This window comes from Calonectris borealis, chromosome 1, assembly GCF_964195595.1.
Source record: "Calonectris borealis chromosome 1, bCalBor7.hap1.2, whole genome shotgun sequence".
In the NCBI taxonomy this organism is placed as follows: Eukaryota; Metazoa; Chordata; class Aves; order Procellariiformes; family Procellariidae; genus Calonectris; species Calonectris borealis.
The window spans coordinates 31,182,360-31,209,995 of NC_134312.1; the positions used below are offsets into that span (position 1 = coordinate 31,182,360).

The 27,636-nt window shown below is 35.6% G+C and overlaps 1 protein-coding gene across 1 annotated transcript in view; it reads left to right on the top strand.

Annotated features, from left to right (window-relative positions):
- Positions 1–27,636, top strand: part of IMMP2L (inner mitochondrial membrane peptidase subunit 2) — a 478,971-nt gene that overhangs the window by 318,095 nt on the left and 133,240 nt on the right. The gene's annotated exons all lie outside the window — the stretch shown is intronic.

Consider the following 27,636-nt stretch of genomic DNA (forward strand, 5'->3'; position numbering starts at 1 on the left):
TTAGGTAATGATTCTTGCTCTGGTGTAGTGAATACTTAAGAAGTACTTGGCAGCTGCAATTCAGATCAAGGATTTGAGTGTGGTCTCAATAAGCCCTAATTTATAGCAGCCCTAGTGGGCTTTTGGGCACTATGGAATATGTCTGTGTCTTTTTTTTTTTTTCTCTCTTGCACTTGATATAATTTCTGTTTTACTGAAAAATTCCGAATCATCTCAGTTTGAGAAATGAAAATAACTTCTGACATTCCTGTGGAAGCAAAATATCTGAAATAACAGACATTAAGAAGATAATTTGATGTCCAAAAACTATGGACACCTACAGCTAAAACTAACTATCACTTTAAAGAACTAAAAACATAGGAGTAGTGTGTGCTACTGAGTGATACCTTTTATAGATCTATGTCCTTAAGAAGGTACTTACTCCTTGATGTAGTTGATATAAGTGCTGTAATCATATCAGTGATAAGACTGGTATTCATGATTCAGTATTCCTCATTCATTTCTGTATCAAAGTGAAAAAGAGATAGCAACATAAGGCAACTTCGAGTGTTACTTTTCACTTTCTATATTATTAACATTTGTCTGAATTTTTGAAACTGAATACAGTTTTTGATAATACAAAAGACATTTAATAACTTAAATTCCAGCTGTAGGAAATTAATTATGCTGTACATTCAAATGCCTTAAGACTCTGAACTTTTCATTAACTTCTGTGGGTGTTGCTGGCCAAATGGACAAAGGTGTGGGGCATAATAGCTGTAAGAATGTGTGCAGAATACTGATGAGCCTGTAGGTTAGTGAATCACTCATGGGTACAGAAGACTGTACAATGACCCTCATTTGTCTTTGGGAAAACAGGTTAGATTAATTTGTTGATAGAAATATTAATCTCAGTAATTCAGATGTGTGTTTTTTCTATTTGAATGCATGAAAATTGTCCCAGAGCCTTTTGCTTTAACTGTAGAAACTAGTTTTTAGCTAAAGAATAAATTATTGGACTATTATAACTTAAGTTTTTATTATATATTATTGTCCCTTAATTGTATATGTGTAGGAAATGTAAGTAAACCTTGCCACTTTTCATAGCACTAGGGTAAAGCAAAAGCTTAGATAATAAAATAAAACTGCAAAGCTGACAAGTGTTTTCTAAAGTATGTATTATTTTTGTAATGATACGGCAAGCAGGTATGTGACTAGGGTATTTGTGACTGAAACAGACAACTGGTAACTGAAAGCATGTATAGAAAACATAAATAGAAGATTTTGACTCTTGTTTGATGTCTAAATACAGTCTTTATTACAAACCAAAAAGAATTGGTTTTGAAATCTTAAGATTTTATGTCTATATATTTTTATATATTGAATTATTCCTGATCAGCATACAATGATGCTCTGAATGAAATTGAAAGTAACATGGATCATGTACAAAAATGTATCTGAGAGTATGGGTCTCTTCCCTATTGTTCTGACTCTTTTTTGCTATAGGTGAAACGTGATGCAAAACTAATATATACTGACCTTAGAGGAATATTTGAACATCCTCGTTCCTAATATCAAGTCTTTGAAGTGGAGTATATATGCCTGTATGCTAAAACCCCCCACTTCTTTAGACCTTTTGCTGCTCCATTGATCGATCAGAATTCTTGCTGAGAAAACATCCAGTCTCACTGCAGAGCAGTTATTTCAGTTCCAGGAAACAGAAAAGTGGGAATCATCAGTTAGATATGGTGGCGTTCTAGCACTTATGGGGCTGTTTGTGGGTACAATGGTTTTGCGGGGAAGTGGTGGTTATATAGAGAGTTGCATTGTGTTGGACATTTTATCTAGAAGGTCAGTGCAATGTACAAAGTCTATCTGTTGCTCTGCAAATTTTGCTTGGTGTCATGTGATGGAATTAATTAATACAACCTTTCAATGGTAAAAGTCTTCCAGTCTTCCATTGTGAAGAAAGTTTGCAAATAACTGTGAGTTGGAAGGTATTTTCATTTAGTGCTCCATGAAAGTCTATGAGTCTATAGTTATGCTTCCACAGATGAATGAATTATCTTTATTCGATCTATCTGGTGCATGATTAGGGATAATTTGTCACAAGAATGGTGTGTTTTCTCATGTTATCAATTAAAATAAGTTAGTTGGCATTTTAATATTTGTTAATTACTAAAAGTAATGAAAGATCAAATAGGCAGAGCCATTAGTACCGTAGGAAAGGTTCCTTATATTTTGACTTGATTTCAGGCGTTATGACTCCACAGCAGAAAAATCCTGGTTTTCAGTTCTTCATTTCTAAAAGCATTAAGTAAGATAAAAATTGTGGCATTTTGAAAATAATAATGACTAACTTCTAGTTTTTGAAAAGGAATGTAGGTGAGAGACCTATAGTGGGTCCATTTCGACCTTTCATTTTGTATTTTTCAGGTAGTCAGACATTATGGACTACATAGTACTTCACATTTTGAAATATGCTTTGAGGGATTGAAAAATGCTACCAACTGGCATTTCAATAATAAAATTCTGACATTTCAGTTTTCTGTACTTGTTTCCAGTCTAGTTGGTAGTCCAGCTGAAGTGAGTTTGATAGTGTCCTGTAAATCCCCGGAAGTGTGTAGTACATGCCTCAAACCTATAACAGATAATTTAATCTGGATAAGCTAGTAGAATTTCCTCCTCAAAAGAATTTAAAGAATAGACAGAAAATCACCATTTAGCCCTTGAGAATGAATCTGTAGGTCACCTTATATATAGACAATATTGCAAAGTGTAGCTCCCATAGATCAGGTTTTGTTTTGTTTTCCATGGATTCATGGGAGAATTAACTATAAGTAGGAAATCTTTACAATGGTTCCTGAAGACTGTTTAAATGATAATTCTTCCAAAGAAGGCCTTCTTTTAAAAGTTAATATAATCTAATTTGTTAAAAATTAATGTTGGTATTATAAAACACTTTGAATAACTTGAAATTAAATGTATTAAAACTCATCTTAAATGCACTAGTGGAAATTCAAAAATCTATAGTAAACTATCACAGATGAGTGATGGTATGTTTTCAGTAACACAAATAAATGAAGGTTTATGTAAAGGAAATCAAAACTGGGATTAAACTAGTAACATTTAAAATTAAGTCTGTTCAGTAACTTGCTGAATTAATTTGTTTTCCTTCTGTCTGTCACAGTTGTGCAGGTCTGCAGGAGCTTGGTGTGCCAATTCGGTTTCTTTCATATAATTGTTTGCTTCTTAATACTGTACCTGATTTAAGAATGATTTGTGAACCCCTAGGAAGAGTAATTTTAAAAAGTTTTGTCCAGGGATATTGTTAGGCTATTTAGGAGTCAGTGTTCTGAGGACTGAATTGTTCAGCAGAATGATGTTGCATTTAAGTGTTGCATCTTGCAAAACTGCTCTGAAGATGTGAATAAGGAAAGAGTCCTTGTTTCTCAAAGCATGACAATGCAGAAATAGATCATTATATTATTAGGCTGTAGGTCTAAACCAAGCTTCAGTAACTTTTCAACTTTTACTACAAGGTCCATCATTAAATTACAGACACTATTGCCACAGAATGTTAGGAAGGACAGAGATATAAAGGGGTTTGAAAAAGGAATGGAGAATTAATAGAAATAAAGCCCATCAGCAGCTATTAAATGCAGCAATCACAGTATAACTTCATGTACTTCTGTTGTCAAGTTCATGCAGGTTGCTATATTTCTTCCAAAGATCCCATACTGCCTTAAAATATAACCAAAATCTGGTTATTCTGTCCACTTGTTGGAGAACCCTTTCAGCTTCAAACAAACTATTCACTACTCCATGCAGGTGTTTGGTTGCTTTTTTTTTTTCTCAGAGAGTAGGTGGTGTCCAATATCCCTTCAATATGAAAAAGACAATCAAAAGACAATCTTACTGTTTTTTTCACTGACTAGCTCGATTTCATCAGATAGTTGTGGCTGCTATTTGTTTTCACTGAGGACCAAGGATGGTTGTCCAACAAAACAGCTGTCTTTGTGCAGAAACTCTAGTACTTGATAGCAACTTGTGTTAGATTATACCACAAAATTACTGCCTGCCTTCAGAAAAACTCAGACTTTGCCAGTGTTGTGGCACAAGAATGTCTCTATACGTAACATCTTCAGGGCAACTACCTGGCAGGAATTGCATCCAGACCTTTGCCATTTGATCACACAGAAATAATTTTATGTTCACTAGTGCTGTAGTAAGAGTCTTCTTGTTCTCTCTCCAAACCCCACCACCCCGACATACACAGGAAGACCTCTGGTAACTGTTCTGAGGTACTGGTGATGTGGTAAGGGTCTGCTTGCAACGGCTCAAAGTTAGAATAGAAAAATGGAATATCAGTAAAAGACATCAAAAGACTAGGAACCACAGTTGATCATGATACACAGGCTATGTTTATGGCTGTATCCTATTCCCTTCTTACTCAAATTCCATTGTCTTTGTCTTTGGGTTGTGAGTATAGATCTGTGAGTGTGGGGATCCACATTGACGAGCGTGCTAGTGGGATCGACAGAAATGAGAACTGATTGTGCTCTACAGAGACACAGCACTGTCCTCAGACATTACAAATTTTGAAACATCTTTCCTTTTGACTAACTAATTGCAGTCTTCATATTGTTCTGTCTTTGTACTTTATGTATCTAAAGGATGTAGTAGCAGTCAAACTACCCCTTAGATGAAAAACTCTTCATCTTCCAAAATATTTTTATTTTGTGGCCATGTGCACAGAATGCATATCTCATAGGGTTTATGCAGTTTATTTTGCAGTACTTATTGTTAGGTACTGATGGGATTTTTTTAAGCCAATGAAAGCTTTTGTTAGGTTCCAACTGTACTGCTCTGTCATGACTCTTCAGCATTGATCGTATCCTTGCAAGTCTCCTAAATAGAGTTTCCATTGATTTCGATTCCATTTCCATATGCAGAGTCCTTGCATGACTGGACTCCATTTCTGTAAATGCAAATGATGGGAATGTATATTGGTACAGTGCCGTTAAGCTATAAAAATAATCTGACAAACCCAGGATGAAGATTTTCTGTATCCATAATGAATTTCTAAAGTTCTATAGATCTTTAGGCCCAGTAATGAAGGTCTGCAAAGCTGGATTTCTAAAATTTGGCATTCTTCATACTCATTATAAAATATGGAGAAATATTTTTGCTTTGCATTATATTTTGGTTGCCTAATATTTGAGGAAGGTGCATGAAGAGACAGAAAGAATAAGAATAGAAAGTTGAGTTTCAGGACAAAAATATACAAATGTGCTATCTTTTGTTTTCAGAAAATACAGGATAAAATATTTTTTCACAAAGGCAAAAAATATGAAAATGCAAAAAATGAAAAGGCATAGTTTTCCAGACTAATTTTTTACTTTGTTTTCCATATTGGAAAGTGTGAGTGTTAATATTACAGCAGTATTTACTCATTGCTCCATGCAGTAAGGTCTTCATTCCTTTAATATCCATAAAATTTTAAAGACATATTTTCTTCTTAAGAGTACAGATAGCGGTAGTAAGATTGCTAAAAGATCATGTGTATCATCAAAACCACTTCTCTGATGTTTAAGTTGGTTTCATTTGTCAAAATTCACTGAAAACAATGGAGTTACAATGTAGACACAGTGTGACCTCTGGAACTCTTAATATTAAAGAAAAAAAGACAATGTAATATGACTCTCTGAGATTGTAGAGAATTTGCAGTGTTAGCTTATAGAAAAAAGAAACAACATAACCTATTACCTCTGAAGTGAAGAGGTTTAATTTGGACAACACTAAGAGACAATAAGAGAGACCATCAATAACACTAGTTTTCACAGAGTTACTATTCAGACTAAACCCAAAAGTACTAAAAATTGAGTATGCAATTGCAATATGTACTCAGCTACTCCCTATTAGTGTGCATCTGAACTAAGACACAAATGACAACTGCATCTACGGGGGGAGAAAGGGTTTTTTTTATTATTTCTTCCTTTTTTCTTTTTTTTTTTGTTGTTTAATTAGAGAAGCAGCACTCTAAAATGCAAAAAGCAGCATCTCTTTTAAGATGGTATATCTGTGAACACTGTGCATAACGAGTGTCAGTAGTGTTCAAAGATTATTTTAATCTGCCAGAGTAATAAACAGCGGGAAAGTTTTTAAAATGCTCTGTAGGCACCTTGGAGTAACATTTCTCATGGCTTTCAATAAATCCCTGTAGTTATGCAGCCCATGGTTATTGTGAAGTGTACTCCAGAATATGCAGGAAGTGTATCTGCAGACACTTATCACCAGCATTAGCTGTAGCTGTGTGAAGTACCATTCTATCCTGTGCTAATATATATTATAGAATTAAGAGAAAAGAGGCAGACAAGCACTTTATGTCTTTATAATTGAAAACTACAAGGATGGAGAACAGAAATCTGGGAGAGGAACTGGGAAAAGTACTGCTGAAGTATCGTGGCCTGTCTGACCAGCACCTGAGAGCATGTAACTTTTGCTGTTTTACCCCACCGTTGGTCAATTGTGAAGTTCTCTGCAGTGCAAATATGCAGCAGAGTTATGGTCACCACTTCAGTTCTCCTGACTGGCTTCCACGTGCTGGATACCAAGTAGAGACCAATGTAAGAATGGATACTACTACTGATAGGCACGTCTTTATTTTCTATGAAATTATTTTCTAGGATGTTGAGGCCTTTTGATAGGTTTTAAAGACAAACATTATGAACAGGGCTGTGATGCACACAATGCTGTTTTAGGAAAAGAAAAATAATATCATGGCATAGACCATACAAAGACTTTTGTGTCCTGATTTGGGCAGAAAAGACATCGATAATCTGGAACAAGTTCATCAGAGGGCCCCAATCCCCCAAGCTGGTCAGAGGCTGCAGCACTTGACCTGTCAGGAGAGGCTGGGGAAATGGGACTTGTTCAGCCTGGAGAAGAGGAGGCTTTGAGGTCACCTAACAGCAAGCCCCCAGTACCTATGGGGAGGTTAGCAAGAAGGTGGAGTCAGGCATAGTGGTGCAATGGGCATAACTTGAAAATAGAGAGGTTCAGGCCAGATAGAAGAAGAATTTTCTCCATGAGGATGCCCAGGCTGTGGGGCAGTTGCCAGAGAAGCTGTGGTCTCCATCCTTGGAGGTGTTCAAGACCTGACTGGATAAAGCCCTCAACAATCTCGCTTGATGATGTAGCTAACCGTGGTTTGAGCAGGAGGCTGGACTAGAGACCTCCTGTGAGCCTTTCCAACCTGAACTATCCTATGATTCTATGATATCCAATACTAATTTTCAAATGTGTTATGCCACATCTAGAGGAATGTTATCTTTGTTAGCAGCTTAAACAAATGCAGTGTATTCATCTCATTTAATGTTATCTTCTGTAGGCATTTTTCTTTAAAGAAACACATTTGATTTCTGTTTCACTGAAAGTTGACTTGCTGCCAATACATCAGACAGCTAGAAAAGACATGCATGCAAGTATAATCATCTCAATGGGAAGCTCAATAGGTTGTCTTTATGAAGATTTTAAAAAAAGTGAGCAGCAAGTGAATAAAATGCACTAATACTTAAAAAATCCAATAGTTAATAAAATGCTTTCATTTATTTTAATTTTCACAAATTATTTCCTTTTTGCTTTCTAAGCTATGGATACAAATGTCATTGGTGGTCTGAAATTTGGCACTGAAATCCATACTTAGCAATCAGAATAAAGGATGTGTTTAGTAAAAATGGTCTTTGTCCTGAGCAGGTTAGGACTTCATCTTCTCAACGTTTAGATGGCTGCTTAAGTAGTTTCTGGATAGAGGTTGAGCTCCATGTCAACTCTGATGCTCATCTATATGTATCGCATTAAAAGCTCAGTATGACAAGAACAAAGATGGGGTTAGGAGGAAGGAAATAGTATTAAACCCATTTCATAGAAGAGGAAGTCAGGATGAAAGATGGTGTTTTAGGCTTATGCACATATAAGAAGTGGGACTGCCATTAACTGAACTCCTGGGGTTACTCATCTCAGAAAATGAACGACAAGTTCATGTGTTTGTCAGCAGCAGATTTTTCTAGATGTACTGGAATGCAAACAAGGTTCAGAACCTGGAAATTCTGTGCATTTTCCTCCTGTAAATCGAAAGGACAATTTTTATTAGCTTGAGCAATATTAAGATCAGGGATATCATTATGTTTGCAAATTGAAAGAAAACAGAAGAGTCTACTCTGAATAATGTAAATAAATCTTACTGGTTATTTCATTTTACAGCAGTGCGAAAGTGTTCTCTCTATCTTACTTGAATGTATTTAGGGTGCTGAACTCAGCCAGTGACACGGTGAAAGAGTTGTATCCACCTACCAATAATGAGTAGAAAACTATCTTGCGAACCAGACTCAATATGGGGTTGTTTCATTATCTGCATCGTTATCCTGGCTTCAGAGTCCCAAATGATGACTTTTCTTTTCTTTTTTTTTTTTTTTATGAATTCCTTTGTCTCCTTTAAATGAAGAATTAAGCAGACTTGCTGTTCATTTCAAATCAAGTAATGGTCAGGTAACTGCAAGTGACCGAGTTGGTGGTTTTTAAAGATATTGCTTTTCTCTGCTCTCCTTCCATTTCTACACACACATATGCACACACTCTTCCCTCCTTCCTTCCAGCCCCCACAGCTGGAAATACTGCTGCCTCATGTGATTCATGTAAGCTGACCACGTGCATGATTCTACTCCAGTCTAATGAAGAAGATTAATTTCCGTCTGCACCCATGTGTAGGGAAACAACAGCAGTTGCATCACTTTTGATGCTGTATACGAAAAAAAGCATAGCTTGCCTCCAAAGTGTTCTTCCTTTCCAATGCTTTCACCTGGGCTCCCTTTTGGAACTGCTGAAGGCAGCTTAAACGAACACCATGTACTTGGCATTGCAATGAGCTGACAGGAACCACATGTCTGCTTACCAACTCCAGTAACTTCTTAAAATGCACCAACACTGCCATTTGTGATCATCTGAACATACTCTCTCAGGATCAGAGTGTCAGCTGGTATGAACCATCTTAGCTCTATTAATGTTGAGGGAAATAGGCCAATTTAGTCTAAATACAAATCTGGTAAAAACACTTTTTGGGATAAGAACATATGTAAAGAATACAAAAAATGTCACCTTTCAAAGATTTATAGTTGATTTTATACATTTCATATTTTTCTGTTGAGTGGAGTAATGGATACAGAATTCTACACAGGATGAACTGATGATGCTTTATCTTTTTTTTTTTTTTTTAATTTAGAAAAATAGTGTAAAGTTTCCTATTTGTTTGCTTCTTTTCCTCATTAGATTTACAGCCTGACAAAGTTCTTTAGTGCCAGTGCATATTTTACAGCACTGTTTGTCAGCCATAAGCAATAACTGCCCATGTTTTAATTTGAAAATTTTGAAATTATTGTGTTTGCTATTATGTAAAGCTTGCAAATATATGTTGGCAGAAATATTAATTGTAAATCACTCATTTAAAAAGATTGCCTCCATAGTTTTGCACTGCAAACTGATCTTGAAATGAGGGCCTGAATAGTTCACAGTAGCAGAACTAATAAGGTTTTGAAATTGATCACCCCAGTGGTTATGAGATTCAAATGAGAATAGGATGGAAAATGACTATTATCTTTTTTCATTATTATAGAACTGACTATTGTTGACATTCTGCTTCTGTGAAGTAAATTGTGTGATGAAACTGTAGTGTATTTTGGGTATAATGGGTAACAAGTCATTAAGTGGGGTCTCCAGCATCTGTGCATAGGGGAACCAAAAATATTTTCTGCTTTACTGTGGTCTGTTGGCAGTGATTGCACAAATAATTTCTGCTCGCTGACCATTATGCCACAAGCTTTTTAATATGCAGCCAAAAATATATTATGATAAACTGTATGTCATGTATTTCTAGAACTTCAGGTATATCCCAGATAGCATTTCTAATGACTAGGTTTCAATTTTGTATATATAGCAAAAATAAACTAGTATTTAAAGTATTCTAGGCCAGGTTGGATGGGGCTTTGAGCAACCTGGTCTAGTGGAAGGTGTCCCTGCCTATGGCAGAGGGGTTGGAACTAAATGATCTTTAAAGTCCTCTCCAACCCAAACTATTCTATGATTCTATGGTTCTATGATTTAATCATTTATTATAGCATGAAAGGCAGCAAGTGATAAATGCTGAAAAAGATTGTGATAGGATTTGCTATAATTGAAAACCAAAGCATACTGTCCTACTAGTAGAGGTGGGAGTCTAATAAGTGATGGACCTCTAAAAGAGATAGAATAGAATAATGGATGAGGAAATCAATGAACAGATTAGAAATAGGTACGTACCTAAAAAAGGAAGGTGACCTTTAATGGATTTCAGGGGACTGACTTGGTGATTGGCTAAATTAATCACAGTTCCACTGCTAGTGCAACTTTCTGTGCAAAAAAACCAAAATTGCCTGCATGCAACATAGTGGAAATAGGTGGCATGTATAATTAAAAGTAGCAGTACTGTGTGTCTGTTCAGGAGTATTATGGAGCATGTCATATTTCTGATATAGTATATGTAGGTATCATAATATTTAAAAGAAGGATTTAGATTTCTAGTAATAAAAGTCATTCTACAGTTTCTAAAGCTTATGCAGTACTTAAAACTTTAATTAAACAGGTTTTCAAGAATGGGGAAGAGAGACTAAGTTCATAAACCAGACAGATATGCTTTGTAAATGAAGAAGAAAGCTAATTAAGCCAAGCACAACAGCATAATATTAATTTTTAAAAACACTTCAAGCATATTTGTAGTAAATCTTGCCACAGCTATTGCTTATTTCCTAATGAGTTATTCTACAGTTTAGGTTCAGTATCTATGCTGCCAAGACTCCATAGCCAGGTAAAAAATTGTATCCTTAGGCATTATGCTAATGTTTATTTCAGCACAATTAACTCTTTGAGCCCAATTTATGAAAAGAAAAGAAAAGAAAAGGGCAAAAATGACATAAGGAATTTTTATGTACCAGAATACTTTTCATTCCTGTAAGTTTTATTCAGCTGATATTAATTCTAATTTCTTTGCAAGGAGACAGAGGTTAATATGGAGCACTTGCTGGTCTCTATCAAGAGCTCTCTCACATGGGATAGAAGAGGGCTAAATTTTGTCATATATATGGAAGGCAAGTAAGGGAATTAGTGAATTGCTACATTTCCTTCCATATGAAAACAAAATTCAACTACATGTTTTTACATTGTCAGATTTAGATAGTTAAGTTGAAAGCACTTTCTGATGTTTGGCTGCAGTGTTTGTTTGAGCTTCTATATTTCCTCAAACTATTTATCTAAAAAATCTTGAAAATTTTGAATTATTTGAGAGATGTGATAAACCTGTTAGGCTGTTGTTTCTTTGGGTGAGTTTCTGTATTTCTCTAAAGAAAGCTTTCTTTTCCTGACAGATTACCAAGAGATCCCAAATTCTTGTCGTCTTCTGCTGGGAAATACTGATGGTGTTTGAACAGGTTCACTTAGATCAGCTTTAGATATGTTCTTTTGGGATCTCTACTACATAGAATCTGAAAATTTGGGTCAATTTTTGAAGTAATAACAAATGCCTGAGGACTTTTTAATCAAACTCTTTCCCTCTGTCAATTCAAATACTCCTTTTTTTCAGAGAATATAAAAGTATAGTTAATATTTAATTTTTCATAATTACTTTCCTTCTGTCTGGGCCACATAGGCTTAAACTGTTTCACTGTTATAATTAGTGGCATTCTTAATCTTCTTTCCATCATTTATGCTTGAGATTACCCAAACATGGGCAAAAATAGCAGATGTATCAGGAATGCTACATACATGGCTACTGATTTTTGTAGAAGGCTTCTTAAAATCTGGAGTATTCTCTGTGTTGCTCAAAGGCTGAGCAGACAGGCTTACCTGTGAGGTCCATAGCTGATGGTATACATACCCTTAATGAAAAAAATAACTTTCGTTGAAAATTTTAAAAAAATGAAATTAAAAAAAGAGAGTGAGACATAAGAAAGAGAAGAGAAAGCTACACGAGTGGCCAGCTGGAAAAGAAGAGACCGGGATATCTCCAGGCAAGACTCGTCTTCCCATCATTTTCTGCAGTGCCACAGATATTCCTCTGAACGCTTCCCACAGTGACTATACAGTTACAGCAGGACCAACTCGGTCTCCCTGCTGGTTTCTTTTACACATTAGTGCTGATGGTGCTGACTGCAGCACATTGATCAGGTGCAGATGTTGCACTCATTTAACTGGTTGTGAAGTTCTGTGCATGTGTATTTCTGGATATTGCTTCCGGACTATTTAAATAATAATTATCTACTAATGTTATCTACTGAGCTCTACATATTCCTGACCATAAAGTTATAAGCCAAAAGCTATGAAGTGAGAGGTGAAAGAGGTGGGAGGAGAAAGGGTAACTTAAACGTCAATCATAATCCGTTCTCACGAGAAACCCAATACCGGAGACATATCAAAGTCTTGCAATTCGACAACGCAAGGCCATGAGGACAAGAGCATTTGGGAGTGCAAGGTAAAAGTATTGCCACAGCAGCCTTGGGGTATGTCAGTGAAAGACTACAAAGTCAAAAGCAGACTTCCATGCTACAAGTGAAAGGTTACAGGGCTGTAAAGGGAAAGCCCCTAATGTTACAAACCTTAAAGCACAGGGCAACATCTGTACCTTTCATTTCTCTGTGGATAATGTGAATTTTTATGATGATGATGAAAAAGAAAAGCCAGACCATTTCATAGGTAATTTGAGACTCATTATTTGATGTGAAGACTTAAAAATTCTGCATGGACAGAACTAACCATTTACGGTAGAAATACCTGCATCAACAGTTTATCAGCTAGTGTAGTGCAGTGTAGTGTAACTCATCCTATAACCCCACTTCTTTTCTTCGAATTTTTAGGGAACCTTTTAGGAAATTATGTTTCTGTTTCCCTCCCCTCCACCCTCGTGCTCACATATCCTCTATACATCTTTGTACCAGTGCTAAAGTCAGTCTGTAAGAGCCTATGCATAGGTGATCGTGTTCTGTTCTGTTCCTGTGTGTCCTCTGATGTACATAATAGATTTTGAGGAGTCTTTTAGAAATATTTACAGATCTGTATACACCATCCCTTCATACACAGGCATGTGAAGATCATTTTGAACATGCCAAGATATGTTGGACATCTACTTTTTGGCCCACAGTTGTCTTTTACCGGAGTTTAAGAAGTTTCTGGCAAGTTTCATCTTTTAGCTGCTCAATTCAGTTCTGCTGTACTTAACTGTTAGATGCTGACTTGTTGCCAGGACAAGGGCAAGAGATTAGCATGTGTTGCTGAAGGATGTTTTTTCCTTCTTCTCTTAGTGACTACTTCTTTAGGGGTTGAAATAAAGTGTTTCCTGCTATGAGCACTTTCCATGTTGTATATTCAGTGCTGAAAGAAAATCATGTAATTCATATTTGAAATTTTTGAATACAAGTCTTCTATAATAAACCATTGAAAGTTAAGTGATGAATTAAAAAAGTCTTACTGTACAACCTTTAATTTCAAAAGGAAAACTGTAAGTTTTACAGGCTTTATAGGTGGGATTCAGTTGCTCAAACATACCTGTCTGGTGGCATTTTAGATGTCCTAGTTATCCTGTCTGGTCTTATAAGCTACAGTTTCAGAAAGGCACACTTCTCTTGAACATTGTGTTATAGCTGCCCTTGTCATGAGGATGTCTCAGTAGACTACCTAAAATAGCACCAGTCACTTATGCGTAGGCACACCAGTCACACTTCATAACAAATTAGATGGTTCATGAGAAGCAATTAAAAATATCATGCTGAAGTTTTGGCAAACATCCAGCAACATTTTGGGGCTTAAATCTTTGAGTCATTTACTGTATAGAAATTGTTCTTTGAATTTTCTTATATGTACGTGAAGTTAGCTTAAGGATAGTGTACATCTTTGGAGTGTAAGCTTTAACTGCAATGAGTGAAAACTATTTGTATTTGAATCATTCCTTGTCTCCCAAGTATCCTCACTGGTTGATCTTTGAAGAATGGTCACTAATAGAAGAGTATCCCTGATGTTAAGGTATGTGACCAGCTTCCAGTGTGATTGTCTTGTAGATGTTATTTAACATATGATGCTGGGAGAGCTGCTTTGTTCTGGAGAAGAAATTTGTAAAGAGCACTGGCTGTGACAATCTACAGTAAGGACAGAAAGTGACAAGGCCTTGTTTTTGCTAAATTTAGGAGTCCTTCTAAATATTTTATATAGTGTACATGGATTTTCAATTTGGATATAGAATACATATATATACATATATCTACTCATATAAATCTATTTTTATATACATGTATAAGTGATGTATACATGAATGAGAAAAAAATCCTGTCAAACTTGTCAAGAATCAAGAGGTATAAGATAGGTCTGCTGGAAACAGAACTGAGGAATAGATTGAAATGAATCATGATTCAGCTATTCAAACCTAGATTCTGTGTTGTCACTTTACAGGCAACTGAAGCTTTCAGTCTAAATATAAATTAAGTGTATATTATATATATGTTAAAAACACTGACGTTAATTACAAGAAATTCAAAACATCCGTTACTCACTGGACACAAATTCTGCTTAGATTAAATAGAACCAGATTGGAGGAATAAACTTCATGTCTCTTAAAACAAAAAAGGATTGCTAAGCTAGTGTTCTGAAGTACCTGAAACTCTCCATCTGACAGTCACAGCGGCTGGCAATAAATGCAAATTTGAAAACAAACAACTTCAATCGTTTTGCTTTCCCTCTTGTTGGGCTTTGTTTGGTAAAGTTATACAACGAAGATATTGTCATGAACAGGACATCTCTGAAAACAAGATTTGCATCCCTGTAGATCTGCAGAAAAAATGAAATGTTTAATTTATTCTGAAAATGAGAAATCTGCCGGAAATTGCCCCTGAAATTCAAACTAAATTGAACATAGCTATTTTATTTTCAGTTTTTACCTTGATTTTAAAGTATTGCACAGATACAAGTGTGATTTGCTACAATGGTTATTTCTAATGTCAGACATGTAAACATCATCAATTGTGATCACCCTGCAAGGTTCTGTGCAGAGAGATTGTTGGATAGGTCAGCAGTTGAGAGATAATCGGAATCATTAGTCATGTTTATTCCCTGTCAGCTTTTCAGATACTGTAATTAAGTTAGGTATAAAGATCTTATTACCAAATGGAGTCTGTAGTCCCCAATGGAGGATGCAATACAGCGTGAATCTCGAATTCCAAAATAAAACCTGTGGTTCAAATTGGAGCTTCACAAAAGAAGTCATGTTTGCAAAACAGAATGGAGTTCCAGTTTCACACAGATGTATCTGCACTCCATCTCAGCCGTGTTCTGATTATACTCATCTTTGGATACTTAAAATAAAATGAGTCTCAATTTCTGACCAAATCACCATCAGTTACTTTTAATGTTGTTTTAAAAGTTTCATTAAGTCTTGACTACATGAGTCACCCAACCACACTCACATCAGCATAATATCAGAATGCCATTAGTGTCACATTATTGGCTACAGCAGATCAAGGCCCTGGGTAAGTTTAAAACCAGCTGATTTCAGACACGCAAAATCCAGTTAAGAACTGCATTATCATGAAGCTCTGTCTGGCTGTTCTGTAACCCAGACATTCAGACTGTCAAAGGAAGAAGGGGACCCATCACCAAAAATTAAAGAACGCCAAATGTATATAGACATAAATACCAGGAAATTATTGTTAAGTTGCAATATTTAATGTGCGTTAATGCTAATGAGAATTCCTGAGAACGTTGGCTGATAGAAAATTAGGAGAGCTCTTATTAAGTCCCCAAATTAATAACATTGTGTTTTGTAATTTTCTCCAACCTTTTTTAATAGTAACAATCACACTGTTGTCTCAGTCCTGATGCAAACACAGTTTCTTCTCGGCTCCCAGGAACGGTACTTGTAATTTTGTCCTTGTGAAAATAGAAAAACTCAACGACAATGACAGTATGAGGGACTGAAAACCTGACACATTACCACAACTCACTAAAAATAATAGGTGCAGATGTCATTTTTCTGCTTTTCTTTGGAAGAGGCTCTGGAGATTTGTCACAGTATGGAGCATCTCCACGACCACTATATTACATCTTTTGGGCAATGCCTGTAGCAGAAGCAACAGCAAATGCAATTTTCTCTTGAGTCTTGACAACATACTTTGATTTATATAGATATTATGAAACAGTAGTTTCAGGATTTTGATATGTTACTGAATATATGATTGGATAATATACGGTTAATATAGCTGTAAATAATTGATAGCTGGTCTTCTAACACCTTCTATGTTCTGTGGTCATTGCTTTAAAAAAACATTGAGCACTAATTTTGAAAATCCCGGTAGCAAATCTACAAATACATCAGTGACTCTTCCGATATAATATTCAAGTTAAGTAATTTTTTCATGTCTTGTCTATTTTATTACAGTGGAACTGCACAAAAATAAATTAAACCAGAGAGTTCTAGAGTTTCTAGCCTTGGGGAGGTATATGTTAAGTAGTTAATTTATATTTATTTCACTTCATTTATAGCTATGGGAGATAAAACGTATGTTTAAGAGGCTAGCAGTAATATCTGTCTGAGATTGCTCTTCCAGTAGTCTACTGACTTCTAGAAGTGAATTAATGTCGGTACTAATATCTAATATGCTATAGCCTATGACAATAAGTATAAGAACATATTTGACCAAATGTACTGGAGAAGTTTTTAGTTCCACACATCTCTCAACCACCTGTATCCTGTTAAGTACTAGATAATCACTCTTACTTTGTATGGCTCTGAAATATTCCATATATTTGTTGGTATAATCAATGTAAATCAGTCTTCCCAGATGTAAGTTCAATAGGGAACTACCAATCTGTATGTGATTTCACGCATTGTTTGTCTAAATGAAAGATCCAGATGCAAGACTTTGCACTGGGAACATTAAGTAGATTTGATCCCCAAACTAGGGGACTTCCTGTCAGTAAGCTGTTAAATGTATGGCACTGACATCTGTATAAGCTAGAGATTTTTTCCTTGCAGTGCATATATGTTATCAGTAATCCTCTTGGAATTGGAGATGCTAAATTTAATATAATCCTAATGAGTTGGTATTCAGAACAAAACAAAGTATAATAGTATCTGACAATACAAAAAGTAGGAATATAATTTTTTTTCCTAGTCCATAGCGTGGAATAGGGCAAATTTTTTCCAAGGAACCTCCATAAAAAATATCTAGTCAAAGAATCTAGCTTCCCTTAAAACAAACAAATAAAGAAATAAAAATTCAGAGTAGACTATGTCTTTCCTGTACCGATGCATCAATATAGGTAGTCTGTCAGAGATGATAAGGTGGTTTGTCATGTACTTTTTACTTCACAGAGAGGCATCGTTCTTGTCATCACATTTGTCATGAAAATTGCAAGGTATAAGATAATTGGCTAGGAGTTGTTATAAAAGAAAAGAGATTGGAGTGGTGGGAATTTATGCAAGATAAATTGAATAGCAAGCAGGAATATGATAGTTTTGCAGAAACGAAATTTAATTACTTAACAGAAACATCATTTTAGGACATAGTAGATAATTATTCTGTTCAGTGCAGAAATGGAGAAGCCTCGGCAAGAACAGCAGGTTGATTTTTGAGTGCACCTAAAAGGTGCACACAAAGTGGATAGATGAGGGAAGGCTGAAGGAACAGAAACATTTAGAAAATACAAGATTGATAGAGGAGATCTGATAACAATTTTCAATATGTAGAAGTTTGATACATGATTGATATGATTAACTACTCCCCATAGCTTTAGAAGACATACAAGATTAGAAGAAGTGATTGGATTAAACTGTTAAGAGTTATGCATTAAATATTAGGAATAATTTGATAACTAAGGGATTTTTATGTACTACATATTGTTTTATGCAAGAAAGTTGTGGTATTTCTGCAACTGGAAGATTGCAATAACAGGTTAAACAAACTTTTAAAGTTATGGTTAAATTTCGTTAGACTTTTGTTTGTTAGATTAAGTGTGAATGCCCATAACATAGATATTTAATGTGGAGAGATTAATCCCATCCTACGTCTTTTTGGGTGAGAAAACAAAATTTGGATGTGTTGCTTGTGACTGTATTTTCAAGATGACCTGACCTAAAAATTCTTCTCTAGAAAGAAACTCATGACTCCATTAAAATCATTAGAGCTCTGGAAATGTATATAGAGTAGAGTTAGAAAAGAAATGGTCTAATCTACGTAGCATGTATGTACCATAACGCACGCCTTGTCTGCTTCTGCATAGCTCATGCTGTGCCTCCTTTCTAGCCTCTGTATACTTGGTTTTCCTTTCCAAAGGAAGAAGGGAGGGAGAAAATAGGATGTACTTGTGGGTCTTGTACTAACATAAGACTAGGATGGACCTGATCTGGAAGCCAGGAAGCCTTCCTGAGACCTACAGTTTGGCAATAGGCTGAATCTCTTAGATTTAATAGACTAATGGGCTAGTTAGAAGCCCAGAACTTAAAATACTGTGTACCACAGAGGAAACTGAAACTTGGAGATACAGAGCTGCATCAGTTATAAGCTCCCATAGTAAGGTAATAAAGTGAAAATGGAAGGCTCAAGGATAAAGTAATTCCTTTCCAGAATCACAGCCTTTCAAAATGTCATGGTTTTCAAGTAATTTTTGTCAGTTTTCAGTGATTGCAGTTGGCAATGCAGAGATAGCCATTTGAAGAGGATCTAGATATAATCTTGGGAAACAAGTTACTAACTTAAATTCCAATTCCCCTTATTTATTTTGTCCTCAAAACATATGGAGATTTTGTTGTATAAAAGTATATGTATATACACAGAGATATATATTCAATAAGTATAAAACATATAACATATATTGTATTATTAGATATGCTTTTATGTGTATAATCACATATATATAATTTTATATATATGTGTATATATATGTACATAAAAATGTGTTCACAGTTGCCTGGTGGTACCCATGGCTGGAAGAGCAGAGCTCTCTACTGCCATCAATGCCATTTTAAGGAGAGTTCAAAAGGAGTCCAGTCTCATTGGAGACAAAGCTGCAGCAACTACTACAGTCAAAATGATGAGATAGAACGGAACTAAAGTCTGCTGCAGCCAATAAATTTTATTTTCTCTTCCTACCTAGGAGGAGGAGGAGGAGGAGGGAGCACAGCTGTTTAGAAGAGTTGCTTTGACATGCATACATGAAAAGCACTTCTCCAGGCAAGAGAGAGAAAAGAAAAAATTAAGCTATTTGAACATTTTCTAAACCTGCTTATCTCTTGCCTTCCCTCTGTTTCCCTAGAGGTTTTGCATGCCAGTTGTTTCCTCCAGCACTGCCCCTTTTCTTCCTTTGTCCTGGATGCTGTTGGAGAAGGAGCCTAGGGAAAATTCCTTCTGGACAATAATCATTGTAATAAGTAATAGTGTTAATGGGAAAGGGCGCGCTGTGCATTGAACAGAAGGCCTAACTGAGCATGCAATTGCATCATGTCTCTCTGTCTAGTAACATCCCTTCTTTCATGCTGTTATTAACTCCTAGCAGCTCTACATTCCCCCTGTCATTAAAGATTTCACCAAATAAAATATAAACATTTCCATAAATCCTATGTATGTATATGAGTCTTCTCTCAACTCTATTAGTTTTTATGCAAATACAGTGATTTCCATAGCATAAAGGTGATTCCTGGTTCCCTCCTTTTCCCTATTACCTCCTATTCTTCTCCTACAACTGTCTCTCCTTCTTCCTCTAGTCACAAATGCAACAGTTTTTTGTCAACTTTATTTCTCTGTCCTCTCTGCTCTTTCATGAATTTTTATTCTTCATCCTCTTTTATTTAATCGTCTGAATTTTTAATCCTGTTTACGTGGCTCTTTACCCTCACTCTGACTCATTATTCTTGTCTGTCTTAAAGAAACTTGTCCTTGATCCCAATTGTCTTTTTAGCATGTGTCTCATTTCTCTTAATCTCTTTTTCCATCTATAAAATAACTGAACGTTTGTGTTTGGTTTTTTTTTATGATCAGTGTCTCATGTTCCTGGCCTACTCTTCTGTCATAGGCACTCTCCAGTTTGAGTTGCCCATTCACCTGGAACTCTTCTCACCAAAGTCTTCCTATCCAAATTTCGAGACTTCTATTCTTATCTTCCTTGTTCTATCAGCTACAGTTTATTTTCTTCCTTGCATTCAAAGCTCACATCTAGTATAAAATCCAAGAATTTTTTGGTTTTTGCTGTTTTTTTTCCCCCATGTCCTGGTTTCAGCTGGGATAGAGTTAATTTTCTTCCTAGTAGCTGGTATAGTGCTGTGTTTTGGATTTAGGGTGAGAATAATGTTGATAGCACATCGATGTTTTAGTTGTTGCTAAGTAGTGCTTACTCTGGTCAAGGACTTTTCAGCTTCCCATGCTCTGCCAGGTGCACAAGAAGCTGGGAGGGAACATAGCCAGGACAGCTGACCCAACTGGCCAACAGGGTATTTCATACCATATGACATCATGCTCAGTATATAAAGCTGGGGCAGTGAGTTGGGGGGAGTGGTCACTGTTCGGGGACTGGCTGGGCATTGGTTGGCAGGTGGTGAGCAATCCATTGTGCATCACTTATTTTGTATATTCTATTATTATTATTATTGTTGTTGTTGTTATTATTATTATTATTATTATTAATTTCCCTTCCTTTTCTGTTCTATTAAACTGCCTTTATCTCAACCCATGAATTTTACTTTTTTTTTCAATTCTCTCCCCCATCCCACTGTGGGATGGGGAGCGAGCGAGCAGCTGTGTGGTGTTTGGCTGCCTGCCAGGTTAAACCACAATACCCCATCACTAAATCAGATTTAAGTTGTGACCCGATACTCTGCATAAGTTATTTTCTTGAACATATATCCAGAGTTCTGGATATATATTGTGCTGTCACCATCATTAAGTTTACCTTAGGTGAGGTCATTCGTGTAACTGCAAGACAGAGTTATCTTTACTCCAGATCTGCTTCCAACTGTCCAAAGTAAAATCTTGTTCTGCCTCCCTGACACCTTCTTGTGGATGTGCAATCAGCAACTCCCATTCAACATCCATTCCAGGGCTCTTATTTGCCCTACATCCAGGCTGGTATCACTGTTTCCTTTCTCAGTGTGTGTCACACTCTCTCTGCTTGTGTTTCATCTCATTCATTTGGGTCAATGTACCAAAATCCACTGCATGATTTTGTCAGTCCTCCTATCAGGCTGCAATTATGCCTTCTAGACTCTCATCATAAAGAATATTTTATAGCTCTAAAATGTGTCTGTGGGTTCTGTGTCTCTTCAGAAGTAAAAGTCTAGTAAAGGCTGAGTATCTTTAGACTTTATAACTGTAGCTCTGACTTCTCTGGTCTTTACAGATGCAAATACATTATTTTTTAGGGGGTTGCTGGGGATATTAGAGAGGGGATTTTGGGAGTCTTCTTGCTCATAGATTTATCTTGTCACCTCTGTTTCTTTGAGTCCACCCGTAAACCATCTTGTCATGCACAAGTTGCAAATCATTCTCAAGACTCAGTTCTTTCTTCATTTTCAGTCCGTTATTATTTTCTGCATTGTCTTGCAGTACACAGAACTTGACTTCTGTCTCTTCTGCCTCTTCTCAAAGGAAGAACTTCCTCTGACCACTACTTTAATAATTCAAGTAAATACTGTCTAATTTGATGTTTCCCCCACACACACAAAAAAGGTAAACCTCTGTAAATCCATTTGCTTAGCTGCTTGTGACAATCTTTATAACATTTGCAACGTTACAGAAGGTGCTTTTGTATTGCTCTTTGTAGTGATCTCATTGTTTCTTTGTATGCCTGTACACTGATTTAGATCCAGTGCAACTTTTATACTTTGATTGTAAACCTGTTGGGACATAATGATAGAAAAGCTGCCATAGTAATTCCAGATCTGTTGGTAGAGATTCTAGATGCTAGTATGACACAAATAATAAATACCAATAAATAAGGGCTTTATTTGGTCACAAATACCTGCCTGCATGAAGTTTATAATGTGAATCTGACCTATATAATTGATGCTCTCTTTATATAGAAAGCTTAAAGAGTCTTTTAACACATAACTTAGAATTTAGATATATTGCAGCTTGAAATAGTTAAAATAGTTTCAGAAAAAAAAAAAAAAAAAAGGTGTGTTTCTGAAATTCTAGATAACACTAATGGTATATTACCCTATAGTGCTTTCTTTTATTTAATGCCTTTCTTCATTTTACGTATTTGTCTCTGTTGTTTTTGAAAATCAAATCTATCCTTTGGTAATGTGATTTGCAGGAAATGAAGACTAAAGCACTACAAATGAAGTGCTTTTAAACAAACTGTAATTAATTACATGTGCAAATGCATTGACTAAGTTTGGGTTTGCAATTAGAAAACTAATTATGTTGAAAATGGCATAGCATATTTAAATAGATGCTGGTGCCTCTGGCTTATCCGGTTCTCTCTAGGCTGTTATTTAAGTATGCAACTATTCTCTTGCTATTAGGTATCACCTGTTATAGTTTTAAAGCATGGTTGCATGCCTAATTGGACATATAATCATGATGTTTACATATGCCAAAAAGAAAATCCTTGTATTAATTTAAGGTGCATTCTTCTACTTCACAGAAAAGCTGTCCATCAAATGCTGTACAGATTTGTTTATTATTGCAGCATTTCTTAACAAAAAAAAAGGTTTTCCTCACTATAAACTACAGAATCCAAACAGTGTTTCCTTGTATAATATCTAGCAGCTACCTAGTTAGTCCCTTTATAATTAGTCTTTCAGCTACCTGTTTAAACCTGGTTCCAAACTCATACAATCTTTCACGGTAATTGTTTATAGAAAGAAGTTTAAACTTCCCATAATAGGAATACTTAGAGGTTTTTAAGAAAGGGGATGGACAATTATCTCTCAGAAATAATGTAGATTCAGCCTAACTGCAAAAGGTAGAATGAGGTGAATCATGTCACCAGCGTATGTATATGAATCATGTCACCTTTTCTTAGTTTCTTAGACCTTTTTCAAATGACTAGATACATTTTGCATGAGATGATAATACCATTCTTTTTGCATTTAATTGTTGGCTTAGAAGACATGAGGACCATATTTCTGATAAAGAATATCAGAGTTGTCAGAACAATCAGAATTAAAGGTAGCCTTCAGGGATTTTTTTAAGCAGATTTTTTGTATATTAATGGCCAGATAAATTGGATTCTAAATAGCAAATATCCCTTTTGATAGCCATTTCTTTGATCAGTCTTCAAAAAGAGAATACTGTCTACTTGCTTATGTTCACATTATCAAAAGATACTTGTGGTGTTCAAGTCAAAGTATACAATTTTAAGATACTGCATAAGCACATGTGTGAATTATTTCTGTTAAGATACACAGAATTGATTCCTTGTACAGTAGGTGACATTTTCATTGTTTTAAAATGAAGACAAGTACTTGTTTAACATTGTGTTTATTCTAGCATTACATTTAGGAGAGAAGCTGAGGACAATACTTTGATTTTAAAGTTGGTCTATGGATGACATAAGAACACCTTCTATATAAAAAGCATAAAAATATTTAAAGAGCTAGCATTACCTTTATCAATTCACAGGCAGTGCTGGAATAGTAGACACCAGATAGATCTGATGCAGATTCCTGTATGTAAAACCCAGATTTTTTTATGCAACCACTTGCTTGGTTAACAAGCTTTCTGAAAATTCTTTGCTTTCAAATTTATCAGTCTGGCGAAACATCAAAAACTAGTGAAGATAATGTTGGGTAGAACATACACACTTCAGTACGTATGAAAAATTACATCATACTATTTCAATTAAGATGCAATGAAAATTAATATTTTTACATAGTTTTGTTGTTAAATGCAGCCTGAGAGTCTTAAAATTGAACTTGTTCTGCATACATTTTTTCCCCCAGGGAATGGTTCCAGAGCAGTTCTTTTGTTTGCTTGTGTACAGCACAAAGCAAACAAAATTCATAAATCATACTGACTGAAAACATCAGTCCCGGTTCCTACTTAATGAGGCTTTAATCCATTTTGAACAGTGGATTTTTTGTTGTTTTTGTTTTGGTTAATATAATTTCCTTTTCCTAAAATTCCTAGGGGAGGAGAAAAGGGAATATGGTTAGAACAAAAGCATGTCTTCTGTCTGGTCTTTAAGGGAAGCAGAGATTGGGACATTTTTTCAAATCTGAATATTTTTAATAAATCTCTTCTGAGCCCATTCATGAGCTCATAGAACTGGATCATCACAGAATCACAATGATAGGTGAAGTTGGAAAGGACCTCTGGAGATCATCTAGTCCAGCTTCCCTGCCCAAGCAAGGTCAGCTACAGCAGGTTGCCCATCCCCATAAGCAGAGAAATATTTGTGGAGCAGCCATGGTATCCTGTGAGAATGAAAAATTACATGAAATCTCTACAAAAATTTATGAGGTGCGAGGACTGGGCACAGTCTGTTGGGGTATGAAATCCAAAGTAGTAATCCTAGAGTGGGATGTGTTATGGGGGGGGAACTGGGGTGTCTGCCCCCCACCTAAGGCTCAGGTATCTGGGTTTAAGTAATTACTGTTTGAAGCAAAGTTAACTTTTTATCAGGTGTTGTATTTGTTGAATATTTATTGTATTATACAAGGCGCCAGCACAGAGAAGACTAGTTATCATCTTTCTGTGTCCTTTTCCAACAAATTGCATAACATGGTTATGACTGAACTATATAAACCACAGATTGTCAAGCCAGTTCTCCTCCCAGAACAAGTTCAATGCTGGTTAGTGCCACATTTTACTTTTTTTTTTTTTAATGGAGTATTGTATACATATATATATTTTCCAGAAAATAAATATATTGCCTTCACAAGAGAAAGAAAACATAATTAAAATGTATTGAATTTAGAAAATGGTTAGCCAAGACGTTTTTTTGATTACTGTTTTCTGTGGGAAATTTTACTCAGTAGTACTTTCAGAAGATAATTCTCTTTAATTCTCAATTTACTAGAAGTCTTCTTCCAATTACATTTTAGAAGGAAAGCAATTGCCTGCCTTCCTTTCATTCCTCCTTTCCCCATCTTTTGCTAAAAATCTGTGCTGGAAAAAATACCTAACTTAGGCCTTCTTGGTAGATTATTTTAGTATTGAGAAATTACAGGGAAAATCACATAAACATCAGTATGTTGTAATGAATTTTCATCTAAAAAACTAAATTGGCTTGGCTTCATGAAGGCATCTCTCATGGCTGACTAGCTTAATATTCATTGTGTCAGCTGCAATTTGAAGATTATTAAACCTGACCTAGATTTCATTGGTGTACAGGTTAATCTACTCAGTTATCTTTTTTGTGTGTGTATGTGTTTTAGCTCTCACCAATTTCTACTTTTAAGTTAGTGATTTGGAAACTCTAAGACCAACCCAGTGATGATGAGAAAGAGAATTACTCTTTGTAAAAGTTAATTTTGTACATTTTTTTTCCTTTGCACTGCATCCTTTTTGAAAACAGTTATCCAAGGATAGACAGGATAAAAGTAGTGATTTAACATACCCTGGCATCATGCTTCACTAGTCTGCTACAGCAGCAGTCACCAGAGGAAATCAGATCCTTATCCCTCATCCCACTCCATACAGAGAAGACAAAGTGAGATTAAGAGGGAAAATAAAGAGGGATTCAGTTAGTGGACAAAGCTTCTGATAACAATCGGGTGACAGGAGGAAGCTGTTGGAAGTGCATCTATTCCAACTCTGAAAAGAGAACAATGCTGCTTCTGGAGGGACCTCACATTACCTTGTGTTTTGAAGCTTTATTCTAAACAAAATGGAAGGTTTTGAACTTAGCATCTTGATGAACAACACTGGTATTTGTTTTCTCTCATTCAAAAGTTAGGTTTGATTAATGCTGAAAAATGCTTTCTCATTTAATTTTTTGGTGTTTGGAGTTCTTTTCAACTGAAAAACACTGCCTGGATAGTCCTGGAGTGTGAAGTATGCTATATTTATCCGCAAAACTGACTTTGTACAAGATAACAGGAGTTTATATTCTCTCTTTATTCGAGAGGTGACCTTCTGCTAATACTCATCCACTGAGGCTCAGTCCTATGCTCATATTTAATTTTCCATCACTCAGGCTTCCTTTCTCTTCCTATCTAATAGATTTTAAATGATAAAAAAGTGCCAGAACATTTTTCTTATAAAATTTTCAGTTCTGTTCATCACATCCTTTGGAAGAATGAAGCACCATATGTATTGTCTCAAACCTTTACTTAATTAATTTGATTAACTTTGAAGTGTTTTTTAATTAAGGGGCATCTTTTATTGAAATACATCTTTAATTTTTTCATCTACGCTGGTGAAAATTGTAGTCATAAAATAGAAATGAAGATAGGCGAATGGTCTAATCAGTTTTCCTGCAAAGAAAAAAGATCAACTATATTCTCACAAATGTTTGTCTGTCTTATTCTTCTAAACCTTGCTGAAAGCTATCCTACAACCTCCCCAGAAAGACTGTTCCAGTGCTTTGCTATCTATGTAGCCAGAATATTTTTCATAATAATTCATAATAGTAAATTATGTTAGTGAAAATTAAGCAATTATTTTCTTTTGCTTCTAAAGTTATTGAAAATGATCATTGTTCCTTCTAAAGAACTTCATATGGCACTGCAGTTTTTATGTGCTGCTTCTTGCACTTAGTCTAATTTTTCCATACTAAAAAAGCTAAGGGCCTTCTATTTTTCCTGACAGATCTTATTTATCACAGGATTACCCTACCACATCAGAGGGGAATCTGAAGAGAAGACAGATGCATAGGGACACTTTTCCACAATATTCTTCTAGCTTTGAGAAACATCTTGAGGTTGATGATGTCTTGGAATAAACTTTTCACTAGACTGTTCTTCCATAAGTTTGATCACTTTTCAAACCATTTGAAACTTGTAGCATCCACAACACCCTGTGCAAGCAGTTCCGAAGCTTCCCTGTGCACTGTTTAAAGAACCAGTCAGTTTTGAACTTACCAATCACTTTTTATTTGATGTTCCCTACATTGCCTATTGGAAGTTCCCTATTTACCTTCTCTGTGCTGTTCACAATTTTTTTTAGTTCTTTGTCACTCTCTTCTGCCCAATTATCTCTTTCCCAGGCTGAATAATCCAAGTCTGCTTAACAAATATATTGCTTTTCTCTAAACCTTTGTCAGTTTTACTGTACCATTTTCAATCTCTATCAAGATCTGTCATATTAGGCATCTACATTAAAACTGCACACAGTATTCAAGAGGAGATACACCACCGTTTTATATCATAACAGAATGACTATTTCTGGTCTTTCTCCTCTGTTCCTTACAATAAGTGACATTGGATTTGGCTGCTAATAGACATTGAGCTGTCCTTTGTTCAAACTATCAATAATTTTCCCAATTATACCTTTACTGTGTGGTAACAGTTAGATCAGAGCCGATCCCCATGTGCATAAAATTAGGACAGTTTTGGTTTTTTTTCTTCTCCCAGAAGCATTGCTTTACCTGCACTGAGTTCTACATCTATTTTTGATACCTAGTATCACTTGTTTGCTCTTTCCTGGA